Source organism: Ailuropoda melanoleuca, chromosome 11, assembly GCF_002007445.2.
Source record: "Ailuropoda melanoleuca isolate Jingjing chromosome 11, ASM200744v2, whole genome shotgun sequence".
NCBI classification, from domain to species: domain Eukaryota; kingdom Metazoa; phylum Chordata; class Mammalia; order Carnivora; family Ursidae; genus Ailuropoda; species Ailuropoda melanoleuca.
Window position 1 is genome coordinate 90648696 of NC_048228.1, and position 19756 is coordinate 90668451.

Sequence of the window (19756 nt, forward strand, 5' to 3'; positions counted from 1 at the left end):
CATGTGGTCGCCCAAGGATTCTGCGGCAGGTCAGAGGGAGGAGGAAGGCAGGCAGGAGGGCTCCAGTGTGGGGCTGCCCACCACTGGAGGCCTTATGGATTAACACCGAGCAGTAAGTGCGGATCACTAGCCCCCTCTTCTTCATCCTTAGCTGATGAGCTGTTTCTAATCTTGCCCAGAAGACAGAAGCCTTCAGGAGAGACCATCCCATCCCTCCACCGAATTAACCAAACCTCCTGACTTTGTATCCACATACCCTGCACTTCCTGAGCCCCTGGCTCGTCTCTGACTCCTCTCACAGACTCCTACATCCTCTTCCCTCACCTGCTCTAGGACAACTTCCCAGGAGTGTCCCCCACCACCCCTCTCCTGCATCATTGTGTTCTTCCCTTCCTGGGAATGTTTCCCATTGGCATGCAAATGGTGGGTTTTCTGCTATCTTTAGAAACCTCCCCTCATCCTTGACCTCATATCCTCCTCTTAGCTACTTTATTCCTCTTTGCTAGCAAGACTTGAAAGAATCACCCATACTCCCATCTTCACCTCTTTCCTCTATCCCATTCTCTCTTGAACCCATTCTAACCAGGCTTTTGCTCTGAATACATCTCCCTAAAAGAGCTCTTATCAGAGGTGCCCGGGTGGTTCCGTTGGTTGAGCATATGACTCTTGATTTCCACTCAGGTCATTGTCTTAGGGTCTTGGGATCGAGCCCTGAATGGGGCTCCGTGCTCAGCATGGTGTCTGCTTGAGATTCTTTCTCTCCTTCTACCTCTGCTCCTCCCCCTGTTTGTTCTCTCAATAAATGAAAAATACAAATAAATAAAAGAGCTCATCAAGGTCATCATTGCCCTCCATGTTGCTAACCCAACAGTCAGCTCAGTTATCTTTCTCAACCTCGTGACAGCGTGAGAAGTGCATGATCCCTCTCCCTGACCTGAAATGCTTTCCTCCTACATCATGGGCCGGCCACTCCCCACTTCTCTTGCTGGCTTCCTTTCCTGACCTCTACAGGCTCAAGTGTCTCACACAGGGGCTCAGTCTTCAGCTCTCCACCACTCACCCCTTAGGTCAATGACTTTCACACTTTTCTGATTACAACCCACGGTAAAATATATTTTACAGCCTGACTCAGGAGAGTTGTGCACGTATACAAACACAGTTGACATAAAATGTTTCACAGAACGATGACCAACCTTACTACGTACAACACGCTCTGAAACTTTCATTTTCTCTTTCCAAAATGCTGCTCAGGACCGCCATTGAGTCATGCCTAGTCTTTAAAATACATCTGTATGCTGACAACCCCCAACCTTATCATCTCCAGCCTGAACCTGACCTTCGGACATGAATTTCCAGCTGCCTACTCAGCAGTCCCTTTGTTGGCACGTCCCACCAGCCTTTCAAATTTGACATGCCCCAAACTTGACTTCTGACTCCCTGGCCTTCCCCAGCTCAGCCATGACTCGCCCAGTTGCTCAGATCCAAAACTTTAGAGCCTGCATTTGTGCCCTTTTGACTTCTTCCTTTCTCACCCTACATCTGCTGTATCAGAAAATCCTTCTAAATGATCTACCTTCAAAATATACCCCAATGCAATCACTTCTCACCCTCTGTTACCAGGCTAGCCTGGCCACCATCTCTCACCTGGGATTATTTCTAGTGTCTTATCTGGTCTTTCCACATCCGCTCCAACCCCTCTACAGTCTGGTCTTCAACACAGCAGCTAAAGGAATCCTTGATATAAACTAAATCATGTCCTTCACTCAAGCCCTTCCATGTGTCCCCATCCCACTTAGAACTCAATCTCTACAGTCTTTCCAGACCCTCCACATATGGCTGTTCTAACCTCATTTCCTTCTGCTCCAGCCACGTCAGGCTTCCTGCTGTTCCCCAGACTTAAAGACAAGCATATCCCTATCCCAGGGCCATTGGCCTTACTGGTCTCTCTTCCTGGCTGGCACAGGTATTGCACAACTTGCTTCCTCGCTTCACTCAAAAAAGGACTGCGAGGTCTATTTAGCCCCTTACTTTGTCTCATTTTCCTTTTACTGACACTCATCATCACATAACATTGTTATGTATTTCTTACTTTTTCCATTGTCAAAACTGCAAGTTCCATGAGGGAGGATTTATTTTGTTCACTGGGCCTAGTGAGGGCCTGACACACAATAGGTATTCAATAAATATTTGTTGAAATAACAAATGATACTCAAATGCTTCATTTAAGCCAGTCAATGCAAGAATGGCCAGATTGGGATAAGGGCTAGTGAGACAAAATGAATGGAGTGCGGAACAGTCCTAAAGCATTCACATGCAAAACAAAACTAAACAGGATGGGTGGGGGGAAAAACCTTGACTTAAAAACTCAAAAACATTAGAACTGGAATTTAAGATCTTTGAGACCTTCCTTTATGAAACAAGTTGCCAACGGTTCAAAGCTTTAGTGACTTGTCAAGGATAACTCTGCAATTTGGAACAAAGCCAAGGTAGGTCAAGGGTCTTCTGAAGCCAGTAAAGGGGTTATCTTTCTACCTGAAATGAGAATTCTTTGAGGCCTCATGGAGGCCACGTGGATCGGTTGAATTGTTGAAATACAGAAAAGCACTTGGCAATCCATGCTGTCAAGGGGTAACTTACTTGCCCCGACAGGGGGAATGGAGACCAGATCTAGAGGAAACTTCAAACACCAATGATAACGTGATGGCACTTGGCTAACCTCTCCCACCCCAACCAGATGGTTAGTATAAATTCTCTAGAACCAAACTGGCTTTTGCTAAGATTTCTGTGCTTGAAGACAAGTCAATTTTAGAATTCCAGATTCCATGAGTCTTCCTATTCTCCGGCTGCCCTCTGCAACCTGGAAAGATCTGAACTAGTAAATAACTTCAGGCACTGGACTAGGGGCCCTTGCAGACACGGGCTACTTGGGTACCACTGGCTTGGAGATGAGTGGCTTAAGGAGATACTGATAGAATTATTATTCTGCACGTAAGCTCTGATTTCTCTATTCCTCCCTCTATTCTGTTGTGGACATTTTTTTGTCCATTAAATTGTCTTAAAGTTATTGACTCCACAAATTGCAGATGCTTCTTCTGGATTCTGCTGAGAGTTTGTCCAAGACAAATGGGTGGGTGCCTTCACCCTCATGCCTCCCCACACTGTCTTACCTCCTGCAGAGATAGTTGTTTATAGGGACTCCAGAACTGGGTGGTTCCCTCTTGCGTTCATAAGGTCCTGTGGGTACTTTTCTAAAGATAAGGTGGCTCCATCCACCCTCAAGAGTACTTCCCTCCCCTCTTACCCTAAATTCCCTAGAAACAAGAGAGAAAAGCAAGGCTACATAATTTAGCCTAAAAGCAATGCCAGGGGTCCTCTCAAGACCCCAGGTACCCCGCCCTGATTTTGCCTGAAGTAAGTGGAGCAGGAACCCCTGCTGAATAAATGGATTACCCCCAGGACTCTGGAAATCGCCATATTTGTGGGAGAATGAAGTGACAGAACAGTCCAGGGCTAAACCTTTGTTTCAGGATTTTTCCTTTACTGCCCATGGTTCTTGGTCCCTTTGCTTCAAAAAATTGAACAGGTAGACCGAGGGAGGGGACTGGAGAGGGTTGCCCTTGGAGTTTCTAAATCTAGGGATGTTTATGCGCTTGTTAGTGGACTGTTTTAATCTGGTGAATCCTCCCTGCTCCCGTCACCCAATCAGGTTTTTGTCCACGCGCTCATCTACCTATTAGGTAGTTGTTCACGTGGGAAAGGGTGGCGGGCTCCTTCCAGGATGGTAGAACCACAGGATGTTGTCTTTTTCCTTTTAAGGGTATTTTCCCTCTTAGGAGGGGGTGGGAAGACTTGCTCCCGCCTGCCTTTCTTCAGACAATCCTCCATTACCTTTATGGGTTTGGGTTCATCTCATTTAACCCTCGCCATCACTTTATAAGCTTGATCCCATCATTACTCACATTTTGCAGATTACCTAAAATCTCACAGCTAGTGAGTGGCAAAGCATGGCGGACCCACAGGACCAAAACCTATTGCTTTTCATCTCAATACTCATTGTTCAAGTCTCATAACAAACCTGAGTCCGCTGGTCACTAAGTCTCCGTGTTACAGATGAAGAACTCAGGTTCAGACGGGCTTCTGTATTTTGCCCAAAGGCACAAAGTTAGTTTCTGGTGCAATCAGGACTCAAATCCAGATTAACTACCACTCCACACAGCCCCTCACAGGCCTAAGCATGAATCTGTGGACCCAAGCTCTCTAACAGGGGTCCTCCCAATGGGGACCTCAGTGACACACAAGTACACCACTCTAGGCACAGGAACTCACCCCCACCCCCAACTCCCAACACAGAACCTGTGGCAACTGGAAAATGGAGACCTTTTTACAGGTCACTCAGACTGACTTTGAGCCTCTCTGCCAAGCAAGAGCATGTGACACCCCACCCCCCACCACCTTCCCGGAGACCAGCTCTGTTCACCCAGCACTTGAGGAAAACAAGTACACTGTGGCAAAGACCCTAAGGCCCTCATACCCGGTCTTCATACCTGAGAAGGATGGAGTCAGGAAGAGCCAGAAATTGCTGCTGTCTGAGGAGGAAGAAGACAGCAGACCTTATCCAGGGTAAGCCAAGATATAGCCTCCCACTCCCAAGATATAGCCTGCAGCCTCCCTTAATCTCCTCTACCCACCTTAGGGTGGGACAACTCCATCCATGCCAGCTCCCTCCCTAAATCCATTCATTTCGCTTCCTCCCTAGGGTTGCTTTCACTCTCTCTTGTTCAGCTTAGAGACCCAGTTTGGGGGCTGGTTCCCTGGTTCTGCTCATACTCACCACAGGCGCCTTGCTCTGATGACCTGTCTGAGCACCTGGTCTGGTTCACATACACGTGCTCTGGGGGCATTAGAAACCCAGGACACCTGGGCCAGCCCACCCTGACATCCCTGCTGGGAAAGAAGGTATAAACATCGGTAAGACAATCCTAAAACTCATCTGAAAGAACAGAAAATGAAAGAATATGGAAGAACATTCAGAAGAAAGTAAACAAGTGAGATGAAAAAATGCCTTATAAGATATTAAAACATGCGGGGCGCCTGGGTGGCACAGCGGTTAAGCGTCTGCCTTCGGCTCAGGGCGTGATCCCGGCGTTATGGGATCGAGCCCCACATCAGGCTCTTCTGCTATGAGCCTGCTTCTTCCTCTCCCACTCCCCCTGCTTGTGTTCCCTCTCTCGCTGGCTGTCTCTATCTCTGTCTAATAAATAAATAAAATCTTTAAAAAAAAAAAAGATATTAAAACATGCTAAAAGGCCACAGTTATCAAAACAGTGTGGTAAAAGCCTAGGAGCAAGATGCTGGATTAATTGAATAAAATGGCCTAGAAACAGACCCCTGCTAAAATCTGATAAAGAGGGCATCTCAATTCAACTTTAAAGTCAAAGAATATTACTACATTTTCTAGAGTAACTATTAACAAATTGAAAAAAATTAACTCAGTCGCACCCATATCATCTATCCAAATTAATTCCAGAGAGACTATAAAACTCAGACCACAGAAAAATGGTGGAAGAGACAGACAAAAAGAGCTATAGATTAGACCAAACAGATAAAATATTATAGTAAGAAAAATTATCTTGCTCAATAATAAACTTTGAATTGATACCTTTTTGTATTGTTCAAATTCATCTATGCTAGTAACTCAAACTCTAAGACTTCCATAAATAAAAGGAATAAGCAGGAAATCTCCCACACAAGATCTGAATCTACTAATCCAATCCTGGAAAGTGCCAGTGATCCTTTGAACTACTATTAAGACTAAAGGACACTTCTCCCTACTGGTATGATTTGTTTGAAACATTAATGTCCTGTTGTGGTGAGCAATGACATAGATATTCTCCTGTTTGGCTGGTAATTCAAGTTGATATAGCCTTTGGGGGAAAGTTGGAAACATGTCTTAGGAAATATAACATGATTATTACCCCTTGACCTAGTGATTATACTCACATTAGGAAAAGATCCTAAATATATGTATTAACATAGTCCTCACAGTGTAAAGAATAAGGAAGAAAGTGTACCACATGTCCCAAATGGGAGCGTGATAAATATGCCACTGGATAAATAAGACTATTTGCAGCCACTTTAAAAAAAAATAGCGCTTATGAGCCAAAGCAATCTTGAGAAAGAAGAACAAAACCCGAGTTACTGTAATCCCAGATTCCAAACTACCCTACAAAGCGGTAGTAATTAACACAGTATGGTACTGGCACGAAATAGACATATTGATCCATGGGACAGAATGGAGAGCCTGGAAATAAACTCACACTTATATGGTCAATTAATTTGAAACAGAAGGGGCACGAATATACTATGCGGGAAAAGGCAGTCTCTTCAATAAAAGGTATTGCGGAAACTGGACGCTATGTGCAAAAGAATGGACTGGGTCACTTTCTTACACCTTACACAAAAATAAACCCACAGTGGATAAAAGAGATAAACGTGAGACCTGAAATCATAAAACTCCCAAAGAAAACAGGCAGTGATCTCTTAGACATCAGCCTCAGCAATATTTTTCTGGATATATCTCCTCAAACAAAGGAAACAAAACCAAAAATACACAATGGGGTCTATATCAAATTAAAAAGCAGAGTGAGGAAGGGGCGCCTGGGTGGTTCAGTTGGTTAAGCATCTGCCTTCAGCTCAAGTCATGATCCCAGGGTCCTGGGATGGAGCCCTGCGTCAGGATCCCTGCTCAGCTCGGAGCCTGCTTCTCCTTCTCCCTCTGCCCTTCCTGCTTGTGCTCTCTCTCTCTATCTCTCTCTCCCTCAAATAAATAAATAAAATCTTTAAAAAAATAAAATAAAAAAATAAAAAGCACAGTGAAGACAACCCTCAACAAAACAAAAAGGCAACTTACTGAATGGGAGAAGATATTTGTAAATGAAATATCCAATAACAGGTTAATATCTAAAATAAATAAAGAAGTCATAAAACTCAACACCGGGGCGCCTGGGTGGCACAGCGGTTAAGCGTCTGCCTTCGGCTCAGGGCGTGATCCCGGCGTTATGGGATCGAGCCCCACATCAGGCTCCTCCGCTATGAGCCTGCTTCTTCCTCTCCCACTCCTCCTGCTTGTGTTCCCTCTCTNTGGCTGTCTCTATCTCTGTTGAATAAATAAATAAAATCTTTAAAAAATAAAATAAAATAAAACTCAACACCAAAAAGCCAAATAATCCAATTTAAAAAACGGGCAGAGGACCTGAACAAATATTTTTCCAAAGAAAACATGCAGATGGTCAATAGACACATGAAGAGACATTCATCGCCAGTCATCATGGAAACATAAATCAAAACCACAATGAGATGTCACCTCACATGTGTCATAAAGACAAGAAATAACAGGTGTTACTGAGGATGTGGAGGAAAGGGAATCCTTGTTCACTCTTGGTGGGAATGTAAATTGGTGCCGCCGCTATGAAAAACAGTATGAAGATTCCTCAAAAAATTAAAAATAGAAATACCACACAACCCAGAAATTCCACTTCCAGGTATTTTCTTCAATATATGCACCCCCATGTTCATTGAATCATTATTTATGCTAGCCAAGATATGGAAGCAACTTCTGTGGCCATTGATAGATTAATGGATAAAGAAGAAGTGGTAGATATATACACAGTGGAATATTACTCAACTTTAAAAAAAAGAAATCTTGCAATTCACAACATGGGTGGACCTTGAGGGTTTCATGCTAAGTGACATATGTCAGGCAGAGAAAAACAAATACCAGANAACCAGATGATTTCCCTTATATGTGGAAACTAAAAAAAAAAAAAAAAAGAAACAAACAAACAACAGAAACAGCCTCATAAATACAGAGAATAAAATTTTCATTGCCAGAAGGTAGGGGGTGGGGAGATGGGTGAAACAGGTGAATGGGATTAAGAGGCACAAACTTGCAATTATAAAATCAGTCAGTCACAAGGATGAAAAATACGTGATAAGGAATATAGTCAATAATATTGTAATAACTTTGTATGGTGACAGAGGATAGGTACACTTATGACAGTGAGCATGTCATAATGTTCATAATTGTCAAATCACTATGTTATACACCTGAAACTAATATAATGCTATCTGCCCACTGTACTTCAGTTTAAAATTTAAAAAAATTAAATACAAAAATAAAATAAAAATAGCATTTATGAAAACAAGATAAAAATGTTTGATACAACGTAACAAAGAAATTCAAAACAGAAATAGGGTGGGAAGTCTCAAGGTCATGAGTTTGAGCCCCATGTTGGGCACAGAGATTACTTTTAAAATAAATCAATCAAAGTAAAATAAATTTAAGAAATAGGTTGGGAAGGGGAAAAAAAGGAAAAACCCAGCAAAGCAAAAAAGATAAGATGCTTCCAGATTTATAAGAATGATGTTATGAGGGTCATAAGATTAAAGGGAACTTTTTAAATGTTCCTTATTTTTCCAGACTTTCTCTGATGGAGTTGATGAAGTTTTGTTTTATAATCCAATGTCTTTTTTCCCCCAGTGTCTTTTAAAGAACATACCATAAAATTTTTTATTTGATAAGTATACTTCAGCAGTTCAAGGAAAGACACAGAAGGGAAAAAGATGGGGAGGAAAACAAAAGAGAAGAAAGACAAAGGGATACAGGTGCTAAGGGACAGAAGAAATAGGCAGAGGAGGGATTCCAGCAGAGAATGATGCCCAGACTTCAGCCGGGAGCAGGGCCAAGTTGCAGAGCAAGGGACTACAACAGACCAAGGCAGTGCTGGAGTGCTCAGAGATGGAGAGACCAGCGGGATCCAGGAGGGAGATTAGAAGAGACAGAAGCTGTGTGTGTGTGGGGGGGAGATCACAAAGTTCATTTATCAATATGGCTTTTTCCAAAAATACAACTCTCCATATTAAAAAATGGGGGCGGGGTAGTTGCCAAAGTTTTAGACATACTAACATATCCATTCCTCTTTAAAGTTTGAAAGCACTTGGGTTCTTTATAACTTTTCTTTTCTTCCACTTCCCTGGAGACCAGGCTCAGTTTCTGGTCTGAGAAGTAAGATTTCATTTTGCAGAGAGGAAAAAAGAGAAAAGCGACTTCAAGAATCAGCACCACCCAAATTCCGTACCTTGGTTTCTAACTATAAGCCCACCTGGTTCACACCTGCCCTGCAATCTGGCTGAAATTAAGAGGAGGACCAGATGTGGTCCACAGCCGGACGCCGCGTCTCTAAAATTCTTTTCCTAAAAAGATAGCCCTTGCTATTGGTCACTGGATATGCATCCACTACTAATTAGCTTTCTTTCTCGTTCACCTGCCCGGTGCCTCACGCACTCATTCTGTGCATTAGCTATCTAGAATCTTGACGACAAAAACAGCGGCGTTGAGCCCCTGTAGCATCAGACCCAGCGGCACGCTCGTTAAGCTCCATCTACTAGCTCGTCCTCACAATGACCCTACGAGGTAGGTACTATTCGTATCCCCATGTTGGGAAGTCGAGTTAAGTAACTAGTCCGGATAGGTATGATTCACCATGTCCAAGATAGGGAAACCAAAGCTCAAAGAAACGAAATAACTGGTTCAAGAGCGCCCACTGGCAAGGGGCAGAACCGAAGATTTGCGGACGGGTCTGCCTGACATTGACACAAACTTGAAGCCCTCTGATGTGGTTCGAAAAGCACCCCATTCCCTGAATTAAACCCCTCTCTGATTGAAATAGCGAGAGCAAGTGTTCTCAGCCAGGGACAATTTTGCCACCGGGGGACATTCGGCAAAGTTTGGAGACGTTATGGTCTCATTTTGGGTTACCACCAGAAGTGGGGGTACTACGGGCATCTGGTGGGTAGGGTCTGGGAATGCCGCTCAGCACCCTACACTGCCCAGCACAGTCCCCTCCCCCCAACAAAGAATGACCCAGCCCCAAACGTCATTAATGCCAGATTGAGAAATCGTGAGTTACATGTTCTGCTTTCTTCGAAACCCATAGAGGCTGCATTTTTGCCACATATGCCCTAAATCCGTGTTCTATCTATTGTGTGGCACTGCTCTCCTCTCCTGTTTAGGCAGTTGACAGCGTGGGGAATAATTCCTTCCTTCAAGAGACACAGGAAAATGACCTGAAGGAAAGTTGGATGACCGGTTTCTTCTTCCAGTTCCCAGAAAAAGAGATGAAGGGAGTTTGACCGAAGTTTCAAGGACCTAGTATGGCCATAAGGAACCTGTGTGAAAAGGCACAGTGGCCTCTTTGAATCTAATAGAGTGTGGGGGACCTAGAAATCCTAACACGTTTTAGGAAAAGGAACCATTCCTTCAAATAATGCCAGCCTCTGTGCCCGGTATCCAAGAAGCTTCAGCTAACTGGTTCAGATTGTTGGAATCCAAGTGATTCCTGGTCTTTCTTAAGCCCTCGTCCATCTCAATTTTTCTGTAGCTTTGACATTCTTGATAAATGCTCCTTTCTGAAGACTCTGTCCACCCTCGGGTCCTGTGACATTGCGCTGCGCTGGGTCCCCAGCCCCACCCTGGGCTTAGTATGTGCCACCCCGACGGGCTGACACTCACTCCCTGGACTCCCCTCACTTTCTTAGAACAAGCCCTTTGCCTTCTGTAAATTCAGCTAATGTATCTCAGGGGTCATAACTTGGGATCTGAGGGCTTTGATGCTGTCACAGGTGTGGCCCGAGATTTCTGTGAGTCAGGACTTGGGCAAAGCCTTGAGAGATCCCATCACACATTGGGCTGAGAGCTGTTGGGGACCACTGGGTGTGAACCACGTAAAATTAGCAAGAATTCCATCAAGTCTAAGGTGAAAGACACCTAAGTATCCTAAGAATAAAACCAAACAAAAGCCCAACACAGTCAAATCTATTAAAAATTATAATCTTAGAGCAGTCTGGGTGGAGTTGCAGACTTCGCTGATTAGATTGGGACTATCCCTTTCAGAGTCTGGGGCCGGGACGGAAGGACTACTACAAAAGGTTCAGTACTGCAGTGATGGGATTTTTTCCGTTGACAGGGTCCAAAACTAACCCCAGGGGAGGTTCAGAATTAAGAAGAGCTGCAAAGTCAATAACCTCGAATGTCAACATTTTTGTGATAAATTTAGAAATCATCTCTATATATCTGTTATTTTAATTTCTTGAAATGTTAAGGACAATTCAGTATATTAGTATTTTGAATAGCTCAACACAGTGATTTTAATTTAAAATAGGTAATTGCATATGGGTTCAGATTTGTGAATTTAAATGGACATTTTAATAAGTTTGTAAACCATATCAGAACACTTAAGAGAACCTAAAATCCACTATTTTAAGGTTTAATTTGTTAGATTTATAAAAATTACTTCAGTATCTTTGAAGGTTTGTTACATTTGGCAATTGCAATAACTTAAAGAAACCAAAACCAGTATATTAAAAGTATAAATGAAGTCTAAGGTGTAAATAAAGTACTCTTAAAACTGGTGGTTTAAGATGTCCATCGACAGATGAAGGAATAAAGAAAATGTGGTATCTATACACAATGGAATACTACTCAGCCATCAAAAGATGAAATCTTGCCATTTGCAACAATGTGGATGGAACTAGAGGGTGTTATGCTACGTGAAATGAGTCAATCAGAGAAAGAAAATTATCCTATGATCTCACTGATATGTGGAATTTAAGAAACAAAACAGAAGATCATAGGGGAAGAGAGGGAAAAAAATAAAACAAGAAGAAATCAGAGAAGGAGACAAACCATGAGAGACTCTTAAGCACAGGAAACAAATTGAGAGTTGCTGGAGGGGAGGGGGTGGTGGGATGGGGAAACTGGGTGATGCATTTAAGGAAGACCTGTGATATAATGAGCACTTGGAATTATATAAGACTGATGAATCCACTGACCTCTACCTCTGACGCCAATAATTCATTATACGTTAACTGAATTTAAATAAAAATAAATAAATTTTTTAAAATGGTTTAAACTTGGGTAGATTTCTTTTTAAACTGAATTAAGATATTTTAAAGCTAAATTTAAGAAGATAAAGAGAGAAGAATTTTTAAAAATGGTAGCTGGGACAAATTTAAAATACTGTAAAAGCTGAAATCTTTTCAGAACCAACCTTTCCATGCACAAAAGCCAATCTCAAGGGCACACAAAAGATAAGAACAAATAAACAAAAAAACACCCATTTGACCACCGGGCTGAACTTGAAATGCAAGTTCTTTCAGGGGAATGGTTACAGAGCTTCTGTATCCACAAGGGTCCCAGCCCCAAAGAGGTTTACGAACTTCCCTTTGTGGCAAGAGTGACCTGTACATCCCTCCCTCCCCACAGGTCCTAAGGGTGCACCACCAGGCTGTCCCACCAGCACCCCACGCCCCCGCAGTCTGCAAAACCATTTTATTGGAGTGACCCACCCAAACCAGTCCCTCCCGCAGAGACCGCTCTCCACCCAGCCCTCTGTCAACTTTCCTGTGCCCTCTCCTTCGCCCCAAGGATTCAAATGATGACCTAATTCTATTGATCTCTCTATTGAATGCCCTAATTCTATTGATTTCTGCAGTGGCATCATTCTATTGATCAATTCTAATTCTATTGAAAATCAGTAGATTTTAGAAAATTAGGAAATTGGTTGGATGTTTCCTTTCCCTTTGCCACGAAGATCTAAACTGCCACAAAACCCTAGCAAGTCTTCCCTCAGAACATTCCCTGCCTGTTTCCTTTCTCCCAGTCCTACCTTCATCCATCTACCCCCTCACACTAGCAACAGTGCTGCAGGGAACCCAGGGTTCTCTCTGCTCCCCTGAATGACTCAGATGTGTGGCTTCAAGCTCTCCGTGGCTCTTTGCTACTCCTGTTGGAAGATTTCATCACACAGACACTGATGACTGCAAACTCCACAAGCCACACCGAGCGCAGAACCCTACCTGCGTGGCTCACTCCAGCCTCCACGGTCTACATATGGGAAAAGCCCTTCAAGTGCCCTTAGCTGTGCCTCTGGAAATCCCGTTTTTCTTGAGGACTCACAACCTCCAGGAAGACTCAGACCCTCTCTCACTTCGGGTGACTCAGATAGCCCCTCACCACATGTCCCCTCCTGCAGCCATGCCCTCCGGCCCCTCACCCTCAAAGCTCCGGAAGGGTGGAAACCAATTTTTCTGCAGTTGTGAATCCTGTGCAGGGAGGCCTTGCTTCCACTCATTTATTAAGCACCAAATGCATGCCAGGCACTGTTCTAGGTGCTGGGGCAAGAAGCTTCCTGCTATCAAGGAGTTTATAGTCCGGAGGAGCAGAGAGGAGATGAAAGGCAATAGATGAACAAAATGCACATGGCTGTCTTAGCAGTGACACATACAGGAGAATAAACCAGAATGATGGGACAAAGAGTGGCGGTTCGGTGGGGGGGGGGCTAATTTCGATCTGGGTGGTAGGAAAGCCCTTTCTGACATGGTGACATTTGTGCTGAGACCTGAAGATGAGAAGCAGGCCCATGTGGAGATCTGGGGACAGCGTCCCGGGAAGAAGGGACAGCAAGGGCCATCGTGGGGAGGGGACTTGGCATGTTGAGGGGGTGCTCCCGTGTGGTGAGGGGGGAAGCTGGAGTGAGGCCAGAGCCTCCCAGAGCAGAGTGCAGAGGTGTGCATTCCAGGGTGTCAAAGGGTCTCAAGCAGAGGCGGTGGGGGGGAGCCCCTGACTCCACTGTCGGCCAGCTCACTCTGCTGCTGTGCTGGTTATGGTTGTGGGTCCAGAGCAAAGCCAGGAGGCCAGCAGCGAGGAGGGTACACAGTCCTGCACATTGGACTAGTGTGTGTCCACAGCCAATCAGCGTGACCAACCTCCCCAGTTTGCCTGGGGCTCTGGGGCTTCCTGGGACACGGGGCCCTCGGTGCTGAAGTGGGATACCCCTGGCCAGCCTGGGCAGTTGGTCATCCTAGGCCGCCCTGAGTGAAGGCCAAATCCACCTGATTTGCTGATGGATGAGTTCTAGGGTGATGGCCAGGAATTTAGTTAGAAGAGCTAGGTGGAAGGCAGTGCCATTTACCGGGATTGGGGGAATGGGAGAGAAACAAGTTCAAGGAGAAAATTTAGAGTTTGGCTTGCTGAGCTTCCCCAGATGAGCTCCCCAGATGTCTGCCAAGTGGCAGAGCCACTATAAAAACACTTGGGAGGGGCGCCTGGGTGGCTCAGTCAGTTAAACATCTGCCTTGGGCTCCGACATGATCCCGGGGTCCTGGGATGGAGCCCCATGTTGGGCTCCCTGCTCAGCGGGGAGTCTGCTTCTCCCTCTCACCCGCCGTGGTCTCTCTCAAATAAATAAATAAAATCTTTAGGAAAAAAACCCACTTGGGCGAGAACTACTGTTATCCCAGATCTACAGAGATAAAGTGGAGACAGAAATAGGCTTCTCATCAATAGCAGAATTGCTCTGAAATCTCTTAATTTCTGGCTAACAGTCATGAATGCGTGTCTTTCCCAGAAAGAGGGGCTGCACCCATTTCCTGCAGATACGATGGTCACGTGGTCACGAACTCCAGAGGCCGACTGACCGGAGCCGCGCCCAAGCCGGGCCTCTGCAGCCTTGTTACAGATCTGCCCCCCAGCAATTTGTGATGACCACGAATGTGGTGAGAGATGGAGATGAGAGGTCAGAGGGAGAAGTCCCATCAAGTCACTGCAGGAGGATGCTTCTTGGCCTCCCCCCATCCCAGCTACAATTCAGGTTTCCTTCCTCTGCTATGCAATAGCTTCTCCTTCCTCTAATCCTGGCTGCCAGTGAAGCCCTGGGTCCGCAGCCCGTAGTGCTGATGGGCTTCTGGAAGCGTTTCCCCGACAGAGTTGGTCCTCTCTCCTTCTGACACTAAGAGAGAACACTGCCCTGTCTCCTGATATGCCCTTCCTCCTGTGGCCTTCCCCCTGCTGGCTGTGCACTCTCATGGAGGGGATACCACTTCCTGCCTTTCCTCCAACAAGCACATCCCACCTCCGCTTCTGTTTGCATCAGCTACCCCCACAGCTCCCAGAGACCCACTGCCACCTGCCCGACGCCAAGGGAAACCAAAAGGCACGAGTCCTTGAGTCCCTGAGGAGTCCCAGCTGGAAGCAGAGGGACAGCAGAGGCTGGCCTCCCTGCCTCCACTGACCTGCTTGAGGCTGCTTGTGCGTTTCCCTCCCTGGGTCTGGCCTAGCCTCTCCCGCCCAAACATGTTCTCACATTAGGAGCAGGGATTCTCCCTGGCCTTCACCTTTTCTTTATTTACATTTTGTTATCTGTCTCATCGTGGATTTTTTTTTCTGCATTCATTGTGATCGTTGAAAACAAAACTGCATCTGTATATTATTTCTTTTGATTACCGAGTTTTTCGGCACCCCCTTAAATTTCGTGCCTGATGCAAGTGCCTCACTCTCTTCACCCTCGCCTGGGACCTTCCGGAATCGTTAGTCTCCCGCAGAGTGCTCTAGGTGCTAAAGCCTGACTTCCAGAAACCAAATGCTGTTGTTGCTGCTCTCCAGCTAGGGGACAACCTTTCTGTGCTTCCATACCCTCATCTCTGCTATGGGGATGGGGCAACTACCCCAGAGGCTGGCCACTGTGAATGTATCTGTAAGGTTGGTACAAGGCCCAGCACATAGCAAGTGCTTCAAAACATTAGCCATGACGGTGGTCTTTGGTCACTGCCACGTGCCAGCCACTGTGCCAGCAAGACAGCGTACCGTGGTGCTTGGGATGGATGCAGCCTTGCCCTTGTGTTTGTCCTTGCCTTTGTGTTCTAGCGGAGAAGTCACCGAGAACAGATAAGATTAAGAATTATTTGTGCAGTGCAGGTGCCTGAGAACAGGCCAGGAACCTGTGTGGTCTCGTGTAATCCTCCCAGCCAGCCTACAGAGAAGGTTCTTTCATCCTCCACATGTTTGCAGACAGGATGAGTCAGCAAGAGACTTGCCTGGGATCCCAGAAGGAGTGAGAGACAGCTTCAGAATCTGACACCTGCCCTCAGAGCTGATCTTCTGCCACCCTGCCTCCTGACGGCTCTGGAAGGTGCCTGGCACACCTAGGACTCAGGAGCGATACACTCCAGCTAACTGTATCTTACACATTCTTTGCACCAACAACAACTTGTGTTCATCAGGTAGGTTCTCTCTGAAGAGGACTCTTGGCAAAAAAAAAATGACCAATTACTGCCGGCTGCTTTCACGAGACGGAGCTGGCTGCCCGAGGACCGTGGGGTGGCAGGAAGACTTTTTACGCAGACCGTTTTGCACTTGGAGGCATCTGAATATAATTATTACCTCTTCAAAAGTAAATGCTAACATTAAAGTTCAAAACTTTAAAAAGAAAAGAAAAACTTGGGGCGCCTGGGTGGCACAGCGGTTAAGCGTCTGCCTTCGGCTCAGGGCGTGATCCCGGCGTTATGGGATCGAGCCCCACATCAAGCTCCTCCGCTATGAGGCCTGCTTCTTCCTTTCCCACTCCCCCTGCTTGTGTTCCCTCTCTCGCTGGCTGTCTCTATCTCTGTCAAATAAATAAAATCTTTTAAAAAAAGTGAAAAACTTACAAATTATCCTCAGGTGAACCCCGGAGTGGATCAGCCTTTCAACGCATTTGGTTTCAAGAAAATCTTGGCAGGTCCCCCAGAACGGTCTTCCCTGGCTGGCAAGATGGGCCAGCCTCACCAGGATTAATTCACTCCTCAGGCCTGCATTCCAGATGCCCCAGATATATGACTTTCCACTAATCTCAGACAGGCCTGGAGGGACACTGGGCCTAAAAGTTTCTCCTTGGGGCCCTAAATGGTCCAGAGTCAAGCACAGGCTATCCCAGGATAGCTCCCAGAGAATGCCACGGAGTTGCAAGTGGCCCGACCACTCTCTCGGTTCGTTGGAGGGGAAAAGGACTCTCTTAGCCATTAGCTCATATTTGGGATTAACTATGGAATCCAAGGTGATGCCAAATCCACAGCCATTCAGAGGGAAGCTCACTTCCTTCCTTCTGGCTGCGTGGCAACACTCAGAATAAAGCAGAGGTCTGAAAATAAAACATGGGGGATGGCGCTAGGAGTGGTGAGCACCCCAGGCAAAGAATCCGGATACCGAAATGTAGGTCCCAGCTCTGTCGCCAACCTGGGGCATTGGGTAAGGCTTCATATCTCTAAACCTCTGAAGTCGTGACATGCGGGAGAGGACTGGTGTCCCCTCAGTCCTCTCCTGACTCGAACATCTCAGTTCTGGGTTTGTCCTCGCACACTCTCTGTCCTCCTCTCCTGCATTTGGTCGCAGACCCCAAGAATTTCAGTCTCAGCTAAGGGGCCGTGTGCGGGGGCACTGCTTCCCCCAGCACTTAGCGTAATGCAAAGGCACTCAACACTTTGCTTTTAAATCATACACGCACATTTTTGAGTTAAGATCCAATATATTAAAGGATGAATATTCAAATCCAAAGTATAGACCACTAAGAAGTAGTCGAAATGAAGGGCCAGTTCTTGATCTTCTCTACTCCCTGGGCTACATTCTTTTTAAAAAATTTTGTCGTGAGAAAGGTGCTTGTCATTCCATGCTTTCCTGAGACATTAAGTGAGCTGACCTGGAACCTGAAATGGGCGCTTCTTCCCATCAGTCCATCATCCATTCATCCACTTGTCCATCCATCTGTCCATACATGTATCCATCATCCATCCATCCATCCATCCATCTAAGAAAGAACTTTTGAGAAAAATGGGAAACCTACATCTCTCTCTTGAAAGGACTCAGTTGGCATTTGCAAAGCAATTGATAGAATTTGCCAAGACCAGGCAGGCCCTGGGGAGAGGTGAAGCTGGCTACCACTGCTCCCTTTCCCACCTCCAGGCACTGTGAGGCCAGCCCTGGTGATTAAGAGTTTGGAATTTGTGGCAGGATTTTGGGTTGGGTTCAGCCATTATTATTGTTATTCTTATCTGGAATGACTGGCTTGTGTTAAAGGACAAAAACTTCTGCTCTTCAAGGCCAAGCTCACTTTGGGATTTAGGATTCAGGCACATTCCAAATTGGGTAATAAGTTTTAAAACAAGATTATGGAATTCTGGCGAAGAAATCACAGCACACCTGCCTGTGGTCACTTTCTATTTGGGAGATTAAAAGAAGGCAAGTCACACTTTCAAGGCCAGGGTATAAATATACTACCTATGAAGGGACTGTAGGTACTGGTAAAGCCCTGCTGATTGGTTTCTGCTCTGTCATACCAGGTCAACTGCTCAGCTGTGGATGACACCCCAAGTTCTTAGTCCAGCATGCAAGGCCCCATCTAATTCAGCCTGACCTAGCTTTCCAGCTTTGCTTTCCAACACTCCCCTTCTGGAAACTTCCACTCCAGCAGATGGGTTTACTTACTTACTCCTAAAAATGTCTCTCATGGTCCTGCTCCTATTCTTTTGCTCCTGCTATAACCTGAGCTTTGATCACCCACATTCCTCTCTACTTAGATAAGTTATAACTTCACTTGGACTCCAAATCCTATCACACCTTTTCCTCAAAGCCTAATGTGACCTCAGTGTAGAGGGATCCCTCCTTCCTCAAAATTCCTAATTCATATGGCGTTTCTAATCATTTGGAGACTCAACAGAAAGAACATTATGATGTTTTGGGGTTTTTTTCCATTACTGCCTGTAATGGTTAATTTTATATGTCAACGATTGGGCTAAGGGATGCCCAGATAGCTGGTAAAACATTATTTCTAAGTGTTTCTGTGAGGATGTCCCCAGGACAGATCAGCATTTGAATCCACAGACTGCGTCAAGATCACCTTCACCAATATGGGTGGGCATCATCTAGTTGCCTGGGGCTTTGAATAGAACAGAAAGGGGGAAGAAGGGTGAATTCATTCTCTCTGCTTGAGCTTGGACACCCACTTTCTGCTCTCAGACCTCAGCACTTCCGGCTCTCAGGCCTTTGGACTTGGACTGAATTACACCACCAGCTTTCCTGGTTCCCCAGCTTGTAGATGGCAGATCCTAAGTCTCTTCTAACTCCTTAATCACATGAGGCAATTCCTATAATAAATCTCCTCTTCTATTTATCTGTCTCTCTCAGTGTAGATGATAGAGAAATAGAGATATTATGATGCAAATATAAATATATTCTATTGATTCGTTTTTCTGAAAAACCCTAATACATTGCCCAGACTAACTTTATCTCACTTCCTAGGAAGCTCCTTGCTGACATAGAATCCTTTCAATTCTATGAGCTCTCCCAGGGCTCCAAAACGTCCCCTTTTCTCATGAAATAACCAACATCAGTTTCTGTTGCTTGTAACCAAAATAACCTCTAATTTGTTCTCCATGAACTGGGGGTGGGAAAAATCTGTTGAATGAAGTTAAATAAACACCACCAAGATGTTTTAACACTCACATAAGCCAAGAGATACCCTTACTTCTCAGGCAGGACCAATTCACTTGTATTTTATAGTAATCTCTCCCAAGCTCAACTACCCAGCTTCATCAAAATTATAAATGAAGAGTAGGAGAATGGTTATTGTAGGTCTTTGATGATAGAAAGAAAAGAGCTGACAGCCCAGCAAAATGGAGAGAAAACCCATAAAAGGCAGAGCCAAAAAATTCAACACTCAAAATGATTTGTGTAGAGGCAAAAAAAATATTCATGTGCTCTAAAGGATTAAATGATAATCTAGTATAAAAATCAATGTTCGTGATGATGCCCTGGGTCATTCAGAGTAGATTTAATTTTCTGGCATCATCTACCTACAGAAGGCATGAAACCAAATAATTCATTTCAGTA